General features: G+C 39.6%; 1 non-coding gene across 1 annotated transcript; it reads right to left on the bottom strand.

The window, feature by feature from the left end:
- Positions 1-1,095: 1,095 nt before the first annotated feature.
- Positions 1,096-1,199, bottom strand: LOC130954309 (small nucleolar RNA R71). Its single transcript, XR_009076251.1, has one exon. It is a non-coding gene; the product is annotated as a small nucleolar RNA R71 (small nucleolar RNA).
- Positions 1,200-24,176: the final 22,977 nt, after the last annotated feature.

Here is a 24,176-nt window from a genome sequence, read left to right as displayed (position 1 = left end):
GTTAGTTAAGTAATTAATTTTAATTTTAAAAATTAAATCTATCTTATCTTATCTTTTATATCATATCTTTTTCAAAATTTTATCTTTTTCAAAAGTTTAATTTCAAAATATCTTATCTAACTTCTTATCTTCTTATCTTTTCAAATTTGATTTTAATATCTTTTTCAACTAACTCTTTGACTTTTTGTTTGTTTTTTATCTTTTTCAAAACCACCTAACTACTTTTTCCTCTCTAATTTTCGAAAATATCTCATCCCTTTTTCAAAAATTCTTTTTAATTAATTAATTGTTTTAATTTTAATTCTATCTTATCTTTTATTTTCGAAAATCATTTAACTTCTTTTCAAATTTATTTTTGAAAATTCTTCCCTCTCCCCTTCTTCTATTTATTTATTTATCTACTAACACTTCTCTTCACCTCTCTTCATGTCAAATCACTGCCCCTACCTATTCATTCTTCTTCACTCCTATTCCATTTCTTCTTCTACTAACATAAAGGAATCTCTATACTATGACATAGAGGATTCCTCTTTCTTTTCTTGTTCTCTTCTTCCCTATATGAGCAGGAACAAGGAAAAAGGCATTCTTGTTGAAGCTGATCCTGAACCTGAAAGGACTCTGAAGAGGAAATTAAGAGAAGCTAAATTACAACAATCCAGAGACAACCTTTCTGAAATTTTCGAACAAGAAAAGGAGATGGCAGCCGAACCCAACAACAATAATGCAAGGAGGATGCTTGGTGATTTCACTAAACCAACTTCCAAATTTGATGGAAGAAGTATCTCAATTCCTGCCATTGGAGCAAACAATTTTAAGCTGAAACCTCAATTAGTTGCTCTAATGCAACAGAACTGCAAGTTTCATGGACTTCCATCTGAAGATCCTTACCAGTTTTTAACTGAGTTCTTGCAGATTTGTGAGACTGTAAAGACGAATGGAGTAGATCCTGAAGTCTACAGGCTCATGCTTTTCCCTTTTGCTGTAAGAGACAAAGCTAGAACATGGTTGGACTCACAACCTAAAGATAGCCTGGACTCCTGGGATAAGCTGGTCACGGCCTTCTTGGATAAATTCTTTCCTCCTCAAAAGCTGAGCAAGCTTAGAGTGGATGTTCAGACCTTCAAGCAAAAAGATGGTGAATCCCTCTATGAAGCTTGGGAAAGATGCAAGCAGATGACCAAAAAGTGTCCTTCTGACATGTTTTCAGAATGGACCATATTAGATATATTCTATTATGATCTATCTGAGTTTTCTAAGATGTCATTGGACCATTCTGCAGGTGGATCCATTCACCTAAAGAAAACGCCTGCAGAAGCTCAAGAACTTATTGACATGGTTGCAAATAACCAATTCATGTACACTTCTGAGAGGAATTCCGTGAATAGTGGGGCGCCTCAAAGGAAGGGAGTTCTTGAAATTGATGCTCTGAATGCCATATTGGCTCAGAACAAAGTGTTGACTCAGCAAGTCAACATGATTTCTCAAAGTCTAAATAGATGGCAAAATGCATCCAACAGTACTAAAGAGGCAGCTTCTGAAGAAGCTTATGATCCTGAGAACCCTGCAATGGCAGAGGTTAATTACATGGGTGAACCTTATGGAAACACCTATAATTCATCATGGAGAAATCATCCAAATTTCTCATGGAAAGATCAACAAAAGCCTCAACAAGGCTTTAATAATGCTGGAAGAAATAGACTAAGCAATAACAAGCCTTTTTCATCATATTCTCAGCAACAGACAGAGAATTCTGAACAGAGCCCCTCTAACTTATCAAACATAGCCTCTGATCTGTCTAAGGCCACTTTAAGTTTCATGAGTGAAACAAGATCCTCCATTAGAAATTTGGAGGCACAAGTGGGCCAGTTGAGTAAGAAAATCATTGAAACTCCTCCCAGTATTCTCCCAAGCAATACAGAAGAAAATCCAAGAGGAGAGTGCAAGGCCATTGATGTAATCAATATGGCCGAATGCACAAAGGAGGAGAAGGACGAAAATCCTAGTGAGGAAGACCTCCTGGGACATCTCTCAAGCAAGAAGGAGTCCCCTATTGAAGACTTAAAGCAATCTGAGGCTCATATAGAGACCATAGAGATTCCACTAAATCTCCTTCTACCATTCATGAGCTCTGAAGACTATTCTTCCTCAGAAGAGGATGAAGATATGACTGGAGAGCAAGTTGCTCAATATCTAAGAGCCATCATGAAGCTGAATGCCAAGTTGTTTGGTAATGAGACTTGGGAAGGTGAACCTCCCTTGCTCATTAGTGAACTAGATACATGGGTTCAGAAAATCTTACCTGATCCTGGCAAATTCTCAATACCCTGTACCATAGGCACCATGACCTTTAACAAGGCTCTGTGTGACCTGGGGTCAGGGATAAATCTTATGTCACTCTCTGTAATGGAAAAACTAAGGATCATTGAGGTACAATCTACCTTAGTCTCATTATAAATGGCAGACAAGTCAGTAAGACAAGCTTATGGATTAGTAGAGGACATGTTAGTAAAAGTTGAAGGCCTTTACATCCCTACTGATTTCATAATCTTAGACACTAGGAAGGAAGAGGATGAATGCATCATCCTTGGAAGACCTTTCCTAGCCACAGCAGGTGCTGTAATAGATGTTAACAGAGGAGAATTAGTCCTTCAATTGAATAGGAACTACCTTGTGTTTAAAGCACACGGCCATCCCTCTGTAACAAAAGAGAGTAAGCATGCAGAGCTTCTCTCAGTACAGAGTCAAAAAGAGCCCCCACAATCAAACTCTAAATTTGGTGTTGGGAGGCCACAACCAAACTCTAAGTTTGGTGTTGAGAAGACCCCACATTCAAACTCTAAGTTTGGTGTGGGGAAACCTTCATCATGCTCTGAACTTCTCTAAGGCTTCATGAGAGCCCACTGTCAAGCTATTGACATTAAAGAAGCGCTTGTTGGGAGGCAACCCAATTTTTATTTATCTAATTTTATTTTTATTTTATTGTTATTTTGTGTTTTAGTAGGTTCATGATCATGAGGAGTTACGAAAAAAATATTAAAATTAAAAACAGAATCAAAAACAGCAGAAGAAAAATCACACCCTGGAGGAAGGACTTACTGGCGTTTAAACGCCAATAAGATGCATCTGGCTGGCGTTCAACGCCAGAACAGAGCATGGATCTGGCACTGAACGCCAGAAACAAGCAACATCCTGGTGTTTGAATGCCAAGAATGTGCCTTGAGGAAAGCTGGTGCTGAACGCCAGTAACAAGCATGGAACTGGCGTTCAACGCCAGAAACATGCTGCACATGGGCGTTGAACGCCCAGAACGTGCATCACTTCGGCGTTTAAACGCCAGAATGATATGCTAAGGCATTTTACATGCCTAATTGGTGCAGGGATGTAAATCCTTGACACCTCAGGATCTGTGGACCCCACAGGATCCCCACCTAACATATTCTCCCCTCTTCTCAACATTCATTCTCTCTTTCCAATAAACACTCTTCCCCAAAACCCTTCACCAATCACCTCAATCTCTCTTCCCAATTACCCCCTTCACCACTCACATCCCTCCACTCTTCCCCATAAACCCCACCTACCTTCAAAATTTAAAAATCTTTCCCACCCAAACCCACCCTAAATGGCCGAACCTACCTCTCCCCCCTCCCTATATATACCCCTCCATTCTACTTCATTTTCACACAACACAACCCCCTCTCCTATACCTTGGCCGCAACCTACACCTCCCTTTTTCCTCCATCTTTTCTTCTTCTTCTTCTTCTTATTCTTCTTCTCTTCTTTCTTCTCTTGCTCGAGGGCGAGCAATATTTTAAGTTTGGTGTGGTAAAAGTATAAGCTTTTTGTTTTTCCATAACCATTGATGGCACCCAAGGCCGGAGAATCCTCTAGAAAAGGGAAAGGGAAGACAAAAGCTTCCACCTCCGAGTCATGGGAGATGGAAAGATTCATCTCCAAAGCCCATCAAAACCACTTCTATGATGTTGTGGCCAAGAAGAAGGTGATCCCTGAGGTCCCTTTCAAGCTCAAGAAAAATGAGTATCCGAAGATCCGACATGAGATCCAAAGAAAAGGTTGGGAAGTTCTAACCAACCCCATTCAACAAGTCAGAATTTTAATGGTTCAAGAGTTCTATGCCAATGCATGGATCACTAGGAATCATGATCAAAGTATGAACCCGAGTCCAAAGAATTATCTTACAATGGTTCGGGGGAAATACTTAGATTTTAGTCCGAAAAATGTGAGGTTGGCATTCAACTTGCCCATGATGCAAAGAGATGAACGCCCCTACACTAGAAGGGTCAACTTTAATCAAAGGTTGGACCAAGTCCTTATGGACATATGTGTGAAAGGAGCTCAATGGAAAAGAGACTCCAAAGGCAAGCCAGTTCAACTAAGAAGACTGGACCTCAAGCCTGTGGCTAGAGGATGGTTGGAGTTCATTCAACGCTCCATCATCCCCACTAGCAATCGATCTGAAGTTACTGTGGATCGGGCCATCATGATTCATAGCATCATGATTGGAGAGGAAGTAGAAGTTCATGAAGTCATCTCCCATGAATTCTACAAAATAGCCGATAAGTCCTCTACTTTGGCAAGGCTAGCTTTTTCTCATCTTAGTTGCCATCTATGTTACTCAGCTGGAGTTATCATAGAAGGAGACATCCTCATTGAGGAGGACAAGCCCATCACTAAGAAAAGGATGGAACAAATAAGAGAGTCCACTCATGGAACCCAAGAGACGCATGAGGAAGCTCATCACCAAGAAATCCCGGAGATGCCTCAAGGGATGCACTTTCCTCCCAACAACTATTGGGAACAACTCAACACTTCCTTAGAAGATTTGAGTTACAATGTGGAACAATTAAGGGTGGAACATCAAGAGCACTCCATCATTCTCCATGAAATAAGAGAAGATCAAAGAGCAATGAGGGAGGAGCAACAAAGGCAAGGAAGGGACATAGAAGAGCTTAAGGACATCATTGGTCCTTCAAGAAGAAGACGCCACTAAGGTGGACTCATTCCTTGTTCTTATTTCTCTGTTTTTTGATTTTTATGCTTCATGTCTATTTATGTTTTGTGTCTCTACTTCATGATCATTAGTGTTGAGTAACTATGTCTTAAAGCTATAAATAATTCCATAACTCCTTCACCTCTCTTAAATGAAAAATGTTTCTAATTCAAAAGAACAAGAAGTACATGAGTTTCGAAATTATCCTTGAATTTAGTTTAATTATATTGATGTGGTGACAATACTCTTTGTTTTCTGAATGAATGCTTGAACAGTGCATATTTTTGATCTTGTTGTTTATGAATGTTAAAATTGTTGGCTCTTGAAAGAATGATGAACTAAGAGAAATGTTATTGATGATCTGAAAAATCATAAAATTGATTCTTAAAGCAAGAAAAAGCAGTGAAAAAGCAAAAGCTTGCGAAAAAAATGGCGAAAAAAATAGAAAGAAAAAGAAAAAGCAAGCAGAAAAAGCCAATAGCCCTTAAAACCAAAAGACAAGGGTAAAAAGGATCTAAGGCTTCGAGCATCAATGGATAGGAGGGCCCAAGGAAATAAATCCAGGCCTAAGCGGCTAAATCAAGCTGTCCCTAACCATGTGCTTGTGTCATGAAGGTCCAAGTGAAAAGCTTGAGACTGAGTGGTTAAAGTCGTGATCCAAAGCAAAAAGAGTGTGCTTAAGAGCTCTGGACACCTCTAACTGGGGACTCTAGCAAAGCTGAGTCACAATCTGAAAAGGTTCACACAGTTATGTGTCTGTGGCATTTATGTATCCGGTGGTAATACTGGAAGACAAAATGCTTAAGGCCACGACCAAGACTCATAAAAGTAGCTGTGTTCAAGAATCAACATACTTAACTAGGAGAATCAATAACACTATCCGAAATTCTAAAGTTCCTAGAGAAGCCAATCATTCTGAACTTCAAAGAAAAAAGTGAGATGCCAAAATTGTTCAAATTTAAAAAGCTACAAGTCCCGCTCATCTAATTAGAATTAATATTCATTGATATTTTGGAATTTATAGTATATTCTCTTCTTTTTATCCTAATTGATTTTTAGTTGCTTGGGGACAAGCAACAATTTAAGTTTGGTGTTGTGATGAGCGGATAATTTATACGCTTTTTGGCATTGTTTTTAGGTAGTTTTTAGTATAATTTAGTTACTTTTAGGGATGTTTTCATTAGTTTTTATGCTAAATTCACATTTCTGGACTTTACTATGAGTTTGTGTGTTTTTCTGTGATTTCAGGTATTTTCTGACTGAAATTGAGGGACCTGAGCAAAACTCTGAAAGAAGGCTGACAAAGGACTGCTGATGCTGTTGGAATCTGACCTCCCTGCACTCGAAATGAATTTTCTGGAGCTACAGAACTCCAAATAGCGCGCTCTTAACGGCGTTGGAAAGTATACATCCAGAGCTTTCTCGCAATATATAATAGTTTATACTTTATTCGTGATTAGATGATGTAAACTGGCGCTCAACGCCAGTTCTATGTTGCTGTCTGGAGTCAAACGCCAGAAAATCGTCATGAACCGGAGTTGAACGCCCAAAACACGTTACAACTTGGCGTTCAACTCCAAGAGAAGCCTCAGCTCGTGGATTGATCAAGCTCAGCCCAAACATACACCAAGTGGGCCCTGGAAGTGAATTTATGCATAAATTACTTACTCCTGTAAACCCTAGTAGCTAGTCTAATATAAATAGGATAGTTTTCTATTGTATTAGACATCTTAGGACGTTTAGTTCTCAAATCATGGGGGCTGGCCATTCGGCCATGCCTGGACCTTTCACTTATGTATTTTCAACAGTGGAGTTTCTACACACCATAGATTAAGGGTCTGGAGCTCTGCTGTACCTCAAGTTTCAATGCAATTACTATTATTTTTTATCCAATTCGATTTATTCCTGTTCTAAGATATTCGTTGCACTTCAACTTGATGAATGTGATGATCCGTGACACTCATCATCATTCTCACCTATGAACGTGCGTGACTGACAACCACTTCCGTTCTACCTTAGACCGGGCGCATATCTCTTGGATTCCTTAATCAGAATCTTCGTGGTATAAGCTAGAATTGATGGCAGCATTCATGGAAATCCGAAAAGTCTAACCTTGTCTGTGGTATTCTGAGTAGGATTCCGGGATTGAATGACTGTGACGAGCTTCAAACTCCTGAAGGCTGGGCGTTGGTGACAGACGCAAAAGAATCACTGGATTCTACTCCAACCTGATTGAGAACCGACAGATGATTATCCGTGCTGTGACAGAGCATTTGGACCATTTTCACTGAGAGGATGGGATGTAGCCATTGACAACGGTGATGCCCTACATACAGCTTGCCATGGAAAGGAGTAAGAAGGATTGGATGAAAGCAGTAGGAAAGCAGAGATTCAACAGGGACAAGCATCTCCATATGCTTATCTGAAATTCCCACCATTAATTTACATAAGTATTTCTATCATTTATTATTTAAGCAAGTATCTCTTTATATTTCCCATAACCAATTATTATCCACCTGACTGAGATTTACAAGATGACCATAGCTTGCTTCATACCAACAATCTCCGTGGGATCGACCCTTACTCACGTAAGGTATTACTTGGATGACCCAGTGCACTTGCTGGTTAGTTGTGCGGAGTTGTGACTAAGTGTGATTCACATTTGAGAGCGCTACTAAGTCTTTGGAGCCATTGTTGATGATCACAAATCCGTGCACCAAGAGGCCATTGGCGAAGAACGACCCCAACCCAAAGTGGTGATTTTTGTAGGGTTCAGAGGCTGTATCGCGCCAAACCCTATCAGGATCTACCACTGAGGTCTTGGAACCGGTTTTGTCATCCAATCACAGCTTCCAACCTCTGCATGTACTTCTCTTATGTCACAAACATCGTGCTTAGGTTAACAGTTAAATAAATGAGTTAAAACTAAATAAATTTAAAACTTAGGATTAATTTAAACTCACATAATGGGCCGCTGACCGCTTGTCAACAAACCTCTCCTTATTGGCTTTCAAAGTATGGGTATTCTTGAAGGTTTCTACCAGTGTCGCCTCACAGTCCATCGACTTAGACTACAAATTACTATATTAACCAATAAATAAATAAAGAAATTAAATAACTAATTCAAGTATCTATTAAAATATTAAACAATGACAAAAAACCTGCAAGTCTGCTCTTCATCTTCTTGAAGGTTGCCGACTTAACCGTATAATTCGACGACCTGGATGAAGCCCTGTTAGTGACACTCGTCAGATGGTGATGCTTAAACCCCTCATCATTAGCAAAGCAGGGCTCTAGTTCCTTCTTGATGGCTAGACGGATCCACGATGTTAGGTGGTCGCGCTCCTGACGAACATTGCTCATCATCTGCTGAAGTTGTTTGGCTCACCCATTGCGAGCTTTGTCATCGTTGGATCTACAGAGGGTGTAGCAGAAAGAGGCACGTAGTTCGGGTTTGGGACCATGATGAATTATTAGTCCGCTGGACCCGCCTTTGACATTACAGGAGTCGACATGGTAGTCGGGGAAGATGGCGATGACTGCACAGTCGTTGGTGATTCGATGGAAGCCCACCCTCTACCACGACCACATGACTCACTCGACCTACCTCCTCTGCCTATCGTCATGTCTGCACAGCGAATATATTACTAATAGTAATCAGCACATATTGTTATTAACACAAATCCAACCAATCTTAATCCACAACATAAGTCAACACACAATTAAATAATTGATTCAAATTCACTAAATGTCATGAACATAATTCTAACTTTTCAAAACATAATTTTAATTTTTCAATTTCACTCAAAATCTTATAAAAATTTTGGTAAAGTCTCTCCTAAATTCAGATTTTTTTACCCTTCATGGGTTTCACCGCAACCAAATATCTATCCACCTTTCTCAACTGATTAATTTTTTCAATCATTATTAAGGTAACATATAAGGCCAGAAGTTTCAAAACTTAATTAATCATTGCAGACATGAAATTCAAAACAAGAATTAATCAAGCGAGTGTATGTCACATTATCGCCATTTAGAGAACTTTAAAAGCTAAAACAAACATTATATTTATCTTTAAATGTTAACTACTTTTTTGTTTTAAGATTGATGATGTTATTATACTTCAACCCTTTAATTTCTGAAGTGACACTTAACTTTCCTTATTGAACACACCTAAACATTAAAGGAGGCAAAAAAATAAACCAACATGAAGATGTTGTTATGAAATGAGAAAGAAGAAAAAGTAGTGAAAAAATAAAAGAAACTAAGAAGAAAAAAAAGTTAAAAGTAAAGAAAAAATAAGTGTAAAACCGAGATGTACATATAAATGACCTTAATTAGTTTGATTATTTTCAATAATATTCTACCTTGCGTTTTGATAAAAGTAAATAAAAGGATAAAAATAAAATATGGCAGTTAATTTTTTGTTGAGAGTCGTTCGGATAGCTCAACCATCGTTTAAGGCACCAAATATATGAAATTAAATCAAACTCATCATTACTTTCCTAAAAAATGAAAGACCTTAATCATCTATAAATCTATCTTATAAATCAAATCATTATTTAATCTTCCACATTTCAACATGCATTGGAAGCAAAAATCACTCACGAATATGATGAAGATGGAAAATTGTATGCAAAATTGATGCAGTCAATTAGGAATTAACAAGCGACAATTTCAAAACAAGGATTAATCAAGTTATGGCCAGTCACAAGAAGCAACAACGAAGCATAATGCAGACAAGTCTAGCAGCAAATTTTCAGCAAAAAGCAACCTTAACACAATGAATGAACGCAATCAAAATTATCCAAACAATTCCAGTATCAAAATTCATCAAAATTAGTAGTAAAACAGCAACTTATCAAGACAGTTAAGGATTTTCTAAACAATTTAGCAGCAGGAATAAGTAGCTCAATAACTCAACACTTTCCAGCAATCTTTGCACCTAATCTAACCTATTCCAACCTATCTAATCACCTAAATCCACTAAATCAGAATATTAAACTAACTAAACTCTACTAACTAATTAATTAACTTGAAGTAATACAATTTGAAAGAAACATAGTTAAAAAAATCTTGAATGTAGAACAAGTGAAAACGGAGAAGAGGGGTGGAGGTGCAGTGGAGGTAGAAGTGGAAGCGGCATAGGGATTGTGATAAACCTCGTTTTTAGGGTTTATCTTGTGTTGAATTTAGAGCATTTTAATAACCTTTTCTCACATTTAGCCAATGAATTAGTATGGTTTTGTTATCTCTCCCGTATTTGTGCTTGAATGTAAAAACATGCTTTTTAAGCCTTTACTTTGATAATTTTAACTCGTCCTTGATTCCATAAGATGCCTTGATGTGTTTGCTAGTAATCTCAGGTTAAAATAGGCTAGGCATGGATCAAAAGAACAAGGAAGGAAGCATGCAAGTAGAGAGAAGCATAAAAAGTCAAAGAACTAATCTCGTCCAAGGACGCGCACGCGCACAAGGCGTTCGCGCGCAAATTGCAATATCGACCAAGGACGCGTACGCGTACTGTGTGCATCCGCGCTGAAGGCCGCACGTAATTTTTAAATGAAACTCGTGCCCAGCGATTTCTGGGAAGCTATGGGGCCCAGTGCAACCAACTTTGGCGCCAAAATACATTAAAAGGACCAAGGATTGAAGGGGAAGGCATCATCTTTCATTAATAGTTCATTCATACACATTAGGATTAGTTTAGAGATAGTTTCTAGAGAGAGAAGCTCTCACTTCTCTCTAGAATTAGGATTAGGTTTAGGTTAATCTCTCTTCTTAGATCTAGGTTTAATTCATGCTTTGATTTACTTTTTCTTTATCAATCCTTACTCTTCCCTTCTTCCTCTCTCTAGTTATGTGCTTTAATTCTTGCAATTCTTTATTTTGTTATGGATCTAATGTTGTTCTTTTGTTTTCTTTCAATAATGCAAATTGAGGTAATTCATGATAATTATGCGTTACTTGATTGTTGTTGTTAATATTTTTGCATTCAATTGTAGGTAGATTTCATTCTTGTTGTGATTTACTATATTTCTCTTTTGTACCTTCCAAGTGTTTGATGAAATGTTTGGGAGAATGTTAGAATAGAATTTTATGTTCTTAGCTTGGGAAGATAACTTAGGAACTCTTGAGTTACTAATATCCAAGTGATTGATAGTTGATAGCCATTGACTCTAGCCTTCATTAATTCAATTAGTGAACTAGGATTTATGGACTTGAATTGATATACTTCACTTGACTTTCCTTTGCTATTAGCTAGAGGATGACTTAGTGAGATTGATCCTTGCTACTATTATGATTGTGATTAGTGATAATGATATAGGTCCTTGATCATCAAACCTTGCCAAGACCATTTTGTTAATAAAATTTCATTTCCATTTACTTTTCATTTGTCTCATCTAAAACCCCAAAATAAACAAGTTCATAACCAATGACAAGAACACTACCCTGCAAGTCCTTTGAGAGACGACCCGAGGTTTAAATACTTCGGTTTATAGATTTTAGGGGTTTGTACTTGTGACAAACAAAATTTTTGTATGAAAGGATTATTGTTGGTTTAGAGACTATACTTTACAACGAGATTTCATTAGTGAAATTCTAAACCGTCAAAAATCTAATCATAAAAATGGTGCCGTTGCTGGGGATTTCCAATGGTGTTATGTTATTGGTTATTGTACATATGTGAATAGTGTGAATATCTTGTTTTTTTTGCTTTATTTGCTAGTTGTAGAATTTTGTTTCTCTTGTTTTCTATTAGTTTTTGTTTTTATTTTTTCTTTCTACTATGAATTCTCACTTTGGCTATGAGTTTGGTCCTAATTGTGTTATAGAAAATGTGAACTTTAATGATGACACTCATTATGGATGGAACCAACAAAGATGAGAGGAGTCTCAGGAATTGATCACTCCTATTGGCAACAACCTCCGAACACTTATAGGTATAATTCTCATCCTAATGCATGCCAATTCAATGGCTATGGTGACTCCTTTTATGATAATCAACCACTACCATATGCCTATGAACCTTATCCTCAACATGATGCTCAACCATACTCACGAGCCTCTCCATACCAAGCACCTTCCTATGATCCATATCCACCATATGACCAATCACCCATATCACATTCTTATTACCACTATGAGCAAGAACCTTTAGAACCACCACAACCCTACCAAGATTACTACCAAGAACCACCTCAATGCACACCATCTCCACAATTTTACCAAGAAGAACCACCCTCTTACCATGAACCCTATCTCCAACATAATGAACCTTCCTACTCACCCCAAGTCCCAATAGACGATCCTCTCACCTTGTTACTTCAAGGACAAGAAGCCATGAAGAGGGATACTTTTGCGTTTGTAACCAATTTGACCAAGGTAGTGCACGCTTTGGCCCACCAATATTTGAATACTCAATTTATCCCCGTATCCTCATGTGGAAAGCCCAAGGAAGAGCAAAGCATGGAGGAGATATCGGATAATCCGGTGAAAAAAGAAGAATCGGTAATAGTAGTAGAACAATTGGAGAGGCCTACGGTTATTGAAATAAAGGAGGAAGTGGTTCAAGACTTAAGAAATGTGAAACCGCCATGTGAATCTCAACAACCTCCGGAGCATATCAAGATCGAAGAATATGAAGAGGTTAATCAAGAAATAGATTCAATCATGGAGGAATTTCTATCTACAATCGAATCCCCTTCCATTGGACATGAAGTTGAAGTTATAGAAGAGTGTGCATAACCCCCCAAGGAAGAAGAAAATGGCATGGTGTATATTGAAATTGAAGAATATGAAGAGGTTGATCAAGAGATGGATTTATTCATCGATGAATTCCTATCCAAAATTAAAACACCTCCCATTGGGCAAGAAACCGAAGCTCTTGAAGACAACACCAAGTCAAGTAATAAAAGGGAAAAGGTTGAAATTGAAGAAATTTGTCAAGAGGTGGAAATACCCAAAGAAGAGCATAAAGAAGTCAACCTTGCATTGTCTAAGTGTGGGGAAGCTCTCCTTCCCAAATCACCATCCAACACAACATTCAAATGGGTAAAATTCTTATCCCTAAGCTTTACTTTCTCATTTGAATTTGGTTTAATTGAGACGGATCTCTTTGTGAACTTAAAGAAAAAAGAGAGTTTTGTAGTGGTTGGAAATTTGGTATAAAGCTCACTAAGGTCAAAGCTTTAAGATATAGGGATTATGATGGAACAAGAACCACTTTGTATGGGTCTAGAAGGAAGAATTTGTGGACTAAAGAGAATTCTATGTCTCGACCGCCCTTATGTCAACCACCTGTACGGAAAAATCATGAAACTCAACTCACGGATGGGTGTGAAGATAAGATATGGGATCCCGGATCGAAGAATGAAGACCAACTATGGGGACTCATATCTTGGATAGAACTCTATCCAAGCTTGGTGAAGATGGTTGGAAATTCTGTCAACCACTCAAGAAGCAAAGATCCTTGGAGATTCAAGGACGAGTACAAGCATAAGCCGCCATGACAATGTGCTTTCCAAATGTCTAACTTAAGGACTTAAACTAAAAGTGCTAGGTGGGAGACACCCCACCATGGTATACTCTTTCCACTCTCTTGCAGATTTTATTAATAAGTGATTTGAGTTACCATTGTAGGTAGTTTTCCATTTCATTCTAGTTGCCTTAATAAATTGATTGTTAGCATAGTCACATGTATGTTGTGCTTAGTAGTAGATGAATAAATCAAATTGCATGTTTTGTGAATTGTATAATTTGTGAGTGAATAAAGAGTTGTAGGAATTATAGGGAGCTTATGGGAATTTTTCTGCTTTTTAGCAGATAAAAAAAGGGAGGACGCGCGCGCACGACGTACGCGCACGTGTCCATGAGCGGACGCACCACCATACACTTTCCAGAGAGTTGGGCCTCTCTTGGGCGAAAATTGTGCCTTTGGCCCAACTCATCATACGCGGACGCACACAATATGCGTGCACGTTCTTACATCATTACGGGATATCACGCGGACGCGCACTTGCCGCGTACGCGTCCCTAGGCTGGTAGCAGCAGCCCATACATCCTCCAGAGAGTTATACTAGCGTTGGGCCAACACTAAGCCCCTGGCCTAAAACACATCATGCAGACGCGTACTGCGCGCCTCTGCGCTCATGAGTCTATAAGAGAATCCGCGCGTGTGCGCATCTACCGCCTCTGTGCCGATCTGGTGATGCAACTTCTAAGCCATAATCCAGAGAGTTACGCCCGCCCTGGGCCAACCTTAGGCCCCCAGCCCAACCTCAAGCACGCGGGCGCGCACCATACGTGCACGCACTTTTTCCAATTATCGTCTAGGACGCGTAAGCGCACAAGATGTGCACGCGTCGGTTCCCATATTCATCAATGCACGCGGACGCGCCATTTGCGCGCCCACGTCAATTTGAAAATAGGATAACCCTAGCACGTAAGGAATGCTGCGCATTTGCGCACTTCACCTCTTTTCCTCTCCTCCCTTTTTCTCCCTTCTTTCTCCCTCCTTGACACGGCTCCGACCACCACGCCCCAGCGACGACAGCCGCAGCAACCACGCCACTCCCTTCTTCCTCTCTTCCTCCCTTCCCCCCTCTTAACCATACTCTCTCTCTCACGGCCATCTTTCCTCTTTCTCTGCCATAACCACCGGCGCACATCCGCCGCCGTGGGCCTCTGCCGCCACACCAACTGAGGCGGCCTCCCAATCTGAACCTCCCTCTCACATCTGTTTCTGCTTCCCAGGTTCTCATACCTTCTGCCTCTGCTTCATTCCACTTCTGTCATTAGTTTACTGTTAATCTTAGTTAGTTAAGAACTTGATTTTCGCATGTTAGGTTAGCTAGAGATATCTGCTGTTAGGTAGCTAGGTCTGGATAGAGGATTCTAGGCCTGATAATTGCTCCGTTTGTGTTCATTCTCTGCTTGGTACTTGTCTGTGGAGTGCTGATTTTGAACTACTCTGAATTCATACTAGTGTTGCGTTGCTGCTGTATTACTGCTGCCGTGCTTAATTGTTTGCTATATGCCTCATGTAATTCTTTGTACTACGATTGCTATCCGGGAACGTCCATATTATAGCCGGAATGCTGCCCAATTTTTTCCAAACTATTTTAACACTATCTCCTGCTCAAGGGATTGAACTTGGCACTCACAACTTAACCTTTTCCTAACTCAATCCAAGTTCGATACCCAGGATTTTTGGGCCAGCATTCCCGCACTTATTTTTTTATTTTCGTGATCATTGCATAATGCTCATCCTTTCACAATAGTTGGTAAACTTTGATTGTGCAACTTCTTTTTAACTCAACCTGATTTTCAACCTCTCATAGTTGCAAAATTGCATTTTAATAACTTATAACACCAACTATTGGAAGTCACTTTCTTGTATTTTCGAGAATTCCATACCCTCATGATGGTGAACACATTTGTTGTGCACAATTTGCTTATCTCTTTTCATTAGGCAATTCTTCACTATACCACTAATCCTCTAATTTCATTTTCTTAACTCCCTAACTTCTCTAACTTACTAACTTCACTTTTAATTACACTTAACCCTTTAACCATTCTTTTAGGATATGATTGATGAATATGCCTATTCTTTGAGCATTGTGTTACATTGATTGAGATGTTGAATTCTTGGTTTATGGCTATATTTTCTGTGCTTACTTGCTATCCAAGTTTTCAATTTTAGTTCACAACATGCCTATTTGTCATTCATCTTACATCCTGAACATGTCTTACTTGCTTCGTGCTATTTGCTTAATCGCTTATATTCTATTCTATCCTTATTTTCAGGATGTCAGACAAAGGAAAGGCCATAGCCACTACCTCCAAGAAAAGGAAACACTCTAAGATTTCTACCCTTTCTCCCTATGCGAATTATGCTAAGAATCTGCTGAATAAAACAGATAAGGAAAATCAGTTGCTACCTTCCACTGATCCAGAAAAATTTCCTAACCTTTACTATGAGCTTCGCCTTCCCAGCTATTGGAAGAAGAACTTGAACATTGAGAAGAAGCTCGTCCTCCCCAATGATGTGAGACGCGCAATCAACACCCGTATCCTAGAGTTGGGTTTGGAATTTGTTGATAGGGATTTAGGAAACATCAACGTCTCATGGGTCAAGGAGTTCTATTGCAACTTCTTCCGTCTTACTCTAGATTCAGTACAGCTAAGGGGTAGAGAGATCATGATTACTGAGACTGCTATTGAGGAGGCATTACAGTGCCGACACCTTACTGATGGCACCTGCGCTCATCAGCAGGCGGAGACAGCTATTCAGTGCATGACTTTCGATTATGAGGCACTTAAGCGCATGATTGCCATTCCCGATGCTCCTTGGGTCATGGATTCGGGCAACACAAAGCCCAAAGGGATGCTTTTTGCTCATTTGACTAGAGAGGTCAAGACTTGGCAGATGATATTTGCTCACTATGTCTTACCTACTACCCACTTTTCTGAGATCCCCATGGAGATGTTACTTTTGATTGGCTGTGTTATGGAGGGTAAGGAGGTTTACTTTCCCCGATTGATCCGACAGAGTATGTGGCGAGCACATATCCATGGCCTGCTCCCATTTTCCACACTGGTCACCAGTATGGCCGCTTTAGCCGAGGTTCCTTGGCTGGATGATGATATGACACCACCACCCCCAGATGACGATGACAAGGAGGTTACTATTCCTTGGGGTGGCTGGGTGCACGAGAAGCCCCTGGCTAGACGCCGTTCTCGGGCTAGGGCAGCTAGACTTTCACCCGCCACAGCAGCAGCTCCATCCTCTTCTACAGCCCCTTCTTCAGCCGCTGCCCATGTACCACCACCATCGGCACCTCAACCGACTTACTTACTGGTTCAGCGTCTCTTCCGGTTCATGGAGCGCAGCAAGCGCCAGATCATGTGTCGACTGGATCGGATTGATCAGATGTTTGTGGCCCAGGGCCTTGAGATACCCCCTCTACCAGAATCCCTCGGTTCAGATGAGGAGACCCATGAGGAGGAGCCGGTTCACATGGAGATACCACCTCAGACTCAGGAGACTCAGCCTCAGCCGGTACCACAGCCAGAGCCAGAGCCTACCGGTGTAGCTATCCCTGATCCTAAGGATTAGCATCGAGGACGATGCTTGGTCTTAAGTGTGGGGAGGTTGCCGGTGGCACCATTAGAGGACCGGTGAATATTTTAGCTATTTCCTAGTTATGCTACCTAGTTATCTTATTTTGTGCACTTTTGTATATATTTGTGATGAGCGGATATTTTATACGCTTTTTGGGGATAATTTCATGTAGATTTTAGTATGTTCTAATTAGTTTTTAGTAAAATATTATTAGTTTTTAGGCAAAAATCATATTTCTGGACTTTACTATGAGTTTGTGTGTTTTTCTGTGATTTCAGGTATTTTCTGGCTGAAATTGAGGGAGCTGAGCAAAAATCTGAGTTAGGCTGAAAAAGGACTGCTGATGCTGTTGGATCCTGATCTCCCTGCACTCGAAATAGATTTTCTGTAGCTACAGAAGTCCAATTGGTGCGCTCTCAACGCCGTTGGAAAGTAGACATTCAGGGCTTTCCAGCAATATATAATAGTCCATACTTTACGCGAAGATAGATGATGTAAACTGGCGTTCAACGTCAGTATCATGCTGCTATCTGGCGTCCAGCGCCAGAAATAGGTTACAAGCTGGAGTTCAACGCCAGAAACAGGTTACAACCTGGCGTTGAACGCCCAAAACAGCCCCAGGTACGTGAGAAGCTTAAGTCTCAGCCCCAACACACACCAAGTGGGTCCCAGAAGTGGATTTCTGCATCATCTATCATAGTTTACTCATTTTCTATAAACCTAGGTTACTAGTTTACTATTTAAACAACTTTTAGAGATTAACTTTGTACCTCATGACATTTTCAGATCTAAATTTTATACACTTTGACGGCATGAGTCTCTAAACTCCATTGTTGGGGGTGAGGAGCTCTGCAGCGTCTCAATGAATTAATGCAATTGTTTCTATTTCCTTCAAACGTGTGTGTGTTCCTATCTAAGATGTTCATTCGCGCTTAATTGTGAAGGAGGTGATGATCCGTGACGCTCATCACCTTCCTCAATCCATGAACGTGTGCCTGACAAACACCTCCGTTCTACATCAGATTGAATGAGCATCTCTTAGCTTCCTTAATCAGAATCTTCGTGGTATAAGCTAGAACTGATGGCGGCCACTCTTGAGGATCCGGAAAGTCTAAACCTTGTCTGTGGTATTCCGAGTAGGATTTAAGGATTGAATGGCTGTGACGAGCTTCAAACTCGCGATTGCTGGGCGTGATGACAAACGCAAAAGGATCAATGGATCCTACTCCAACATGATCGAGAACCAACAGCTGATTAGCCGTGCTGTGACAGAGCATCTGGACCGTTTTCACTGAGAGGATGGGAAGTAGCCACTGACAATGGTGACACCCTACATACAGCTTGCCATGGATGGAACTTTACAAATAATTGAGTTGAATATTACATTGCAGAAATTCAGAGGACAAAGCATCTCCAAAACTCCAACATATTCTCCATTAATAAAGTAACAATTCCTTATTCCAAACACTTTTACTTCTTACAATTAAATCCAATTAACCTTGTTGGCATCCTGACTAAGATTAATAAAATAAAAATAGCTTGCTTCAAACCAATAATCTCCGTGGGATCGACCTTTACTCACGTAAGGTATTACTTGGATGACCCAGTGCACTTGCTGGTTAGTTGTACGAATTGTCAAAGAGTGAGATTGCATTTCGTGCACTAAGTTTTTGGCGCCGTTGCCGGGGATTGTTCGAGTTTGAACAACTAAAAGTTTATTTTGTTGCTTAGATTAGGAAGAATTTATTCTCTTTTTTTTTCACTAGAATTGCATCTTTTATTATCCCTTTTTAAAAATTTTTCAAAAATATTATTTTTCTTTATCAATTTTTAATTTTTTTTGTGAGTTTAGTGTCCTGTTCAAAGTTTGGTGTTAATTGCATATTTTATATTTTTCTTTAAATTTTCGAAATTGTGTTCTTTGTTCTTCATTGATCTTCAAGTTGTTCTTGTTAATTTTTCTTATTTGATCTTGAGTTTTTCTTGTTTTTCTTGTGCTTTTTCAAAACATTAACTTTCAAAAATTATACTTTTATCCATGAAAATAATACATCTTTAAAATACGTTACATTTTTAGCTCAGTTGGTTATAGCGTTGGCTTAGGTTCTTGGCAATTGGGCATCTTCTTTTCAAAATCTTTTTTCAAAATTAATTTTTCTTAATTTAATCTTGTGCCAAACTTTAAGTTTGGTGTTTTCTTGTTGATCTTTCTTTAATTTTCGAAAATTTATCTTGGTTTTCTAAAAATTTTAAGTTTGGTGTTCTTTCTTTTGTTCTTGGTGTTCTTGTGAATCTTCAAGGTGTTCTTGAGTCTTTCTTGTGTTTTGATCTTAAAATTTTTAAGTTTGGTGTTCCTTGGTGTTTTCCCTCCAAAATTTTCGAAAATAAGGAACATTAGATCTAAAAATTTTAAGTCTTGTGTCTTTTGTGAGTTTTTCTCTTTCATCATAAAATTCAAAATTCAAAAAAAAAAATCTTTTCTAACTAATTTTAAACTATATTTTCGAATTTTTTATATAAAAATTCAGATTTCAATTTCAAAATTTTTCAATTCTTATTTTTTTAATATATATTTTATTATCTTTTTCAAAAATTTTATCCTAACCACTTTCTCTCTCCTTAAATTTTCGAAAATCTTCATAAAAGTTTTCAAATTTTTAATTTTTAATTTTCTTTCTTTATTTATTTTATTTTTATTTCGGTCTTTGTTTTATTTTATTATTTCGAAAATTATTCTTATAATAAAATAGACAATATCAACATCTATACCATCTCCCTTGCTCCATCATGGAACTAAGTGGAAATGAACAGTCCAGGAGGACTCTGGGGTCATATGCTAGCCCCACTACTGCTTCATATGGGAGTAGTATCTGTATACCCTCCATTGGAGTCAGTAGCTTTGAGTTGAATCCTCAGCTCATTATCATGGTGCAGCAAAGCTGCCAGTATTCCAGTCTTCCACATGAAGAACCTATAGAGTTTCTGGCACAATTTCTACAAATTGCTGACACAGTACATGATAAGGAAATAGATCAGGATGTCTACATATTATTATTGTTTCCATTTGCTGTAAAAGATCAAGCTAAGAGGTGGTTAAATAACCAACCTAAGAACAGCATAAAAACATGGAAATAGCTGTCAGAAAAATTCCTGAATCACTATTTCCCTCCAAAACGGATGACACAGCTAAGGCTAAGCATCCAAGGCTTCAAACAAGGAGATAATGAATCCCTTTATGATGCATGGGAGAGATACATAGAGATGCTAAGAAAATGCCCCTCTGAGATGTTTTCAGAGTGGGTGCAATTAGACATCTTCTACTATGGGCTTATAGAAAAAGCTCAGATTTCTTTAGATCACTCAGCTGGTGGATCTATACATATGAGAAAAACAATTGAAGAAGCTTAAGAGCTTATTGATACAGTTGCCAGAAATCAGCATCTGTACCTAAGCAGTGAATCTTCCATGAAAGAAGAAGCTAAAACAGTAACTGTTGAACTCAGTCCTGTGGATCAGGCTAATGAATTCAATCAGCAATTAGACTTTCTAACCCAGCAGCTAGCCGAATTCAAGGAAATACTACAGGAAACAAGAATGGCTAACAGGAATATGGAAGTACAGTTAAAGCAAACAGAAAAGCAACTGTCAAAACAAATAGCAGAAGAATGCCAAGCAGTTCAATTAAGAAGTGGGAAAACATTAAATACCTCACTTCAAAGCAGCAGGAAGCCAAGAAATGAACAAATGGCTACTAAAATTCCCTCTGAGGACAATCAGAGCCCAGAGAGGAATAATGCTGGCGTTGAACGCCCAGACCATTCTCATTCCTGGCGTTCAACGCCAGAAACAAGCATGAATCCGGTGTTGAACGCCCAAAGGAAGCACAGTTCTGGCGTTCAGACGCCAGTAACAGATAAGGAGTTGGCGTCTAACGCCACTCCAGCTTCCACCCCTGGCATTCAAATGCCAGTGGGGGATCAGTCACATACAAGTGCTGATAACAACCCTTCTAAAAGGCTTCTCAACCCACTTCTGTAAGTAATAAACCTGCAGCAACTAAGGTTGAGGAATATAAAGCCAAAATGCCTTATCCTCAAAAACTCCGCCAAGCGGAACAGGATAAGCAATTTGCCCGCTTTGCAGACTATCTCAGGACTCTTGAAATAAAGATTCCGTTTGTAGAAGCACTAGAGCAAATACCCTCTTATGCTAAGTTCATGAAAGAGATCTTAAGTCATAAGAAGGATTGGAGAGAAACTGAAAAAGTTTACCTCACTGAAGAATGCAGTGCAGTCATTCTGAAAAGCTTACCTGAGAAGCTTAAAGACCCCGGGAGCTTTATGATACCATGCACATTAGAGGGTAATTGTACCAAGCAAGCTCTATGTGATCTTGGGGCAAGTATCAACCTAATACCTGCATCTATTATCACAAAGCTCGGTTTGACTGAAGAAGTCAAACCAACCCGGATATGTCTTCAACTTGCTGATGGCTCCATTAAATACCCATCAGGTGTGATTGAAGACATGATTGTCAAGGTTGGGCCATTTGCCTTTCTTACTGACTTTGTGGTGCTGGAAATGGAGGAGCACAAGAGTGCAACTCTCATTCTAGGGAGACCTTTCCTAGTAACTGGCCGAACCCTCATTGACGTCCAAAAAGGGGAAGTAACCCTGAGAGTCAATGAGGAGGAGTTCAAGTTGAATTTTGTCAAAGCCATGCAACATCCAGACACCCCAAATGACTGCATGAGTGTTGATATCATTGACTCTCTGGTAAGAGAGGTCAATATGGCTGAAAGTCTCGAATCAGAGTTAGAGGACATCTTTAAAGATGATCAGCCTGATTTGGAGGAATCAGAGAGAATAATAAAACCTCTGAAAATCCCTCAGGAAGAGGAGAAACCTCCCAAACCCGAGCTCAAACTATTACCACCATCCCTGAAATATGCATTTCTGGGAGAAGATGATACCTTTCCTGTAATTATAAGCTCTACCCTAAAGCCACAGGAAGAGGAAGCACTAATTCAAGTGCTAAGAACACACAAGACAGCTCTTGGGTGGTCCATCAGTGATCTTAAGGGCATTAGCCCAGCCAGATGCATGCACAAGATCCTATTGGAGGGTGACGCCAAGCCAGTAGTTCAACCACAAAGGCGGCTGAATCCAACTATGAAGGAAGTGGTGCAGAAGGAGGTCACTAAATTACTAGAGGCTGGGATTATTTATTCTATTTCTGACAGCACCTGGGTAAGCCCTGTCCAAGTTATCCCTAAGAAAGGTGGCATGACAGTGGTTCACAATGAAAGAAATGAACTAGTTCCTACAAGAACAGTTACAGGGTGGCGTATGTGTATTGATTATAGAAGGCTCAATACAGCCACCAGAAAGGATCATTTTCCTTTACCATTCATAGACCAGATGCTAGAAAGACTAGCAGGTCATGAATACTAATGCTTCCTGGATGGATATTCAGGTTATAATCAAATTGCAGTAGATCCCCAGGATCAAGAGAAAACGGCATTCACATGTCCATCTGGAGTATTTGCATACAAAAGGATGCCATTTGGCCTGTGCAATGCACCTGCAACCTTTCAAAGGTGCATGCTCTCAATTTTCTCTGATATGGTGGAAAAATTTCTGGAAGTCTTCATGGATGACTTTTCAGTATTTGGAGACTCATTCAGCTCCTGTCTTGACCATCTAGCACTTGTTCTAAAGAGATGCCAAGAGACTAACCTGGTTTTAAACTGGGAAAAATGTCACTTTATGGTGACTGAAGGAATTGTCCTTGGGCACAAAATTTCGAACAAGGGAATAGAGGTGGATCAAGCTAAGGTGGAGGTAATTGAAAAATTACCACCACCTGCCAATGTTAAGGCAATCAGAAGCTTTCTGGGGCATGCAGGATTCTATAGGAGGTTTATAAAGGATTTTTCAAAAATTGCCAAACCTCTGAGCAACCTGCTAGCTGCTGACATGCCATTTGTCTTTGATAAGGAGTGTCTGTAGGCATTTGAGACTCTGAAAGCTAAATTGGTCACAGCACCAATCATCTCTGCACCAAACTGGACATTACCATTTGAACTAATGTGTGATGCCAGTGACCATGCCATTGGTGCAGTGTTGGGACAAAGGCATGACAAGCTTCTGCACGTCATTTACTATGCCAGCCGTGTTCTAAATGACGCACAGAAGAACTATACAACACGCACAGAAGAACTATACAACCACAGAAAAAGAGCTACTTGCAGTGGTTTACGCCATTGACAAATTCAGATCCTATTTAGTAGGATCAAAAGTGATTGTGTACACTGATCATGCTGCTCTTAAATATCTACTCACAAAGCAGGATTCAAAACCCAGACTTATAAGATGGGTGTTGCTTCTGCAAGAGTTTGATATAGAAATAAGAGACAGAAAAGGGACAGAGAATCAGGTAGCAGCCCACCTGTCCCGAATAGAACAAGTAGAAGTGGCGTCCCTCCCTTTTACTGAAATCTCTGAAAACTTTCCAGATGAGCAACTTTTTGCCATCCAGGAAGTGCCATGGTTTGCAGACATTACAAACTACAAGGCAGTGAGATTCATACCCAAAGAATACAGTAGGCAGCAATCAAAGAAGCTGATCACGGATGCAAAGTATTATCTTTGGGATGAGCCGTATCTCTTTAAAAGATGTGCAGACGGAGTAATCCGTAGATGTGTGCCTAAAGAAGAAGCGCAGAAGATCCTATGGCACTGCCATGGATCCCAGTATGAAGGACATTTTGGAAGTGAGCGAACAGCCACAAGAGTCCTCCAATGTGGCTTCTACTGGCCTACTCTCTATAAAGATTCCCGAGTGTTTGTACTTAATTGGGACAGTTGCCAAAGATCTGGTAATCTGCCTCACAGTTATGCTATGCCTCAACAAGGAATCTTAGAGATTGAGTTGTTTGATGTGTGGGGTATTGACTTCATGGGACCTTTCCTACCATCATACTCAAACACTTATATTCTGGTGGCAGTGGATTATGTATCCAAATGGGTGGAAGCTATT

The sequence above is a fragment of the Arachis stenosperma genome, chromosome 1 (assembly GCF_014773155.1).
Source record: "Arachis stenosperma cultivar V10309 chromosome 1, arast.V10309.gnm1.PFL2, whole genome shotgun sequence".
NCBI lineage: Eukaryota > Viridiplantae > Streptophyta > Magnoliopsida > Fabales > Fabaceae > Arachis > Arachis stenosperma.
The sequence above is the reverse complement of the archived record's forward strand: the minus strand, read 5'-3'. Positions and strand labels throughout refer to the sequence as shown.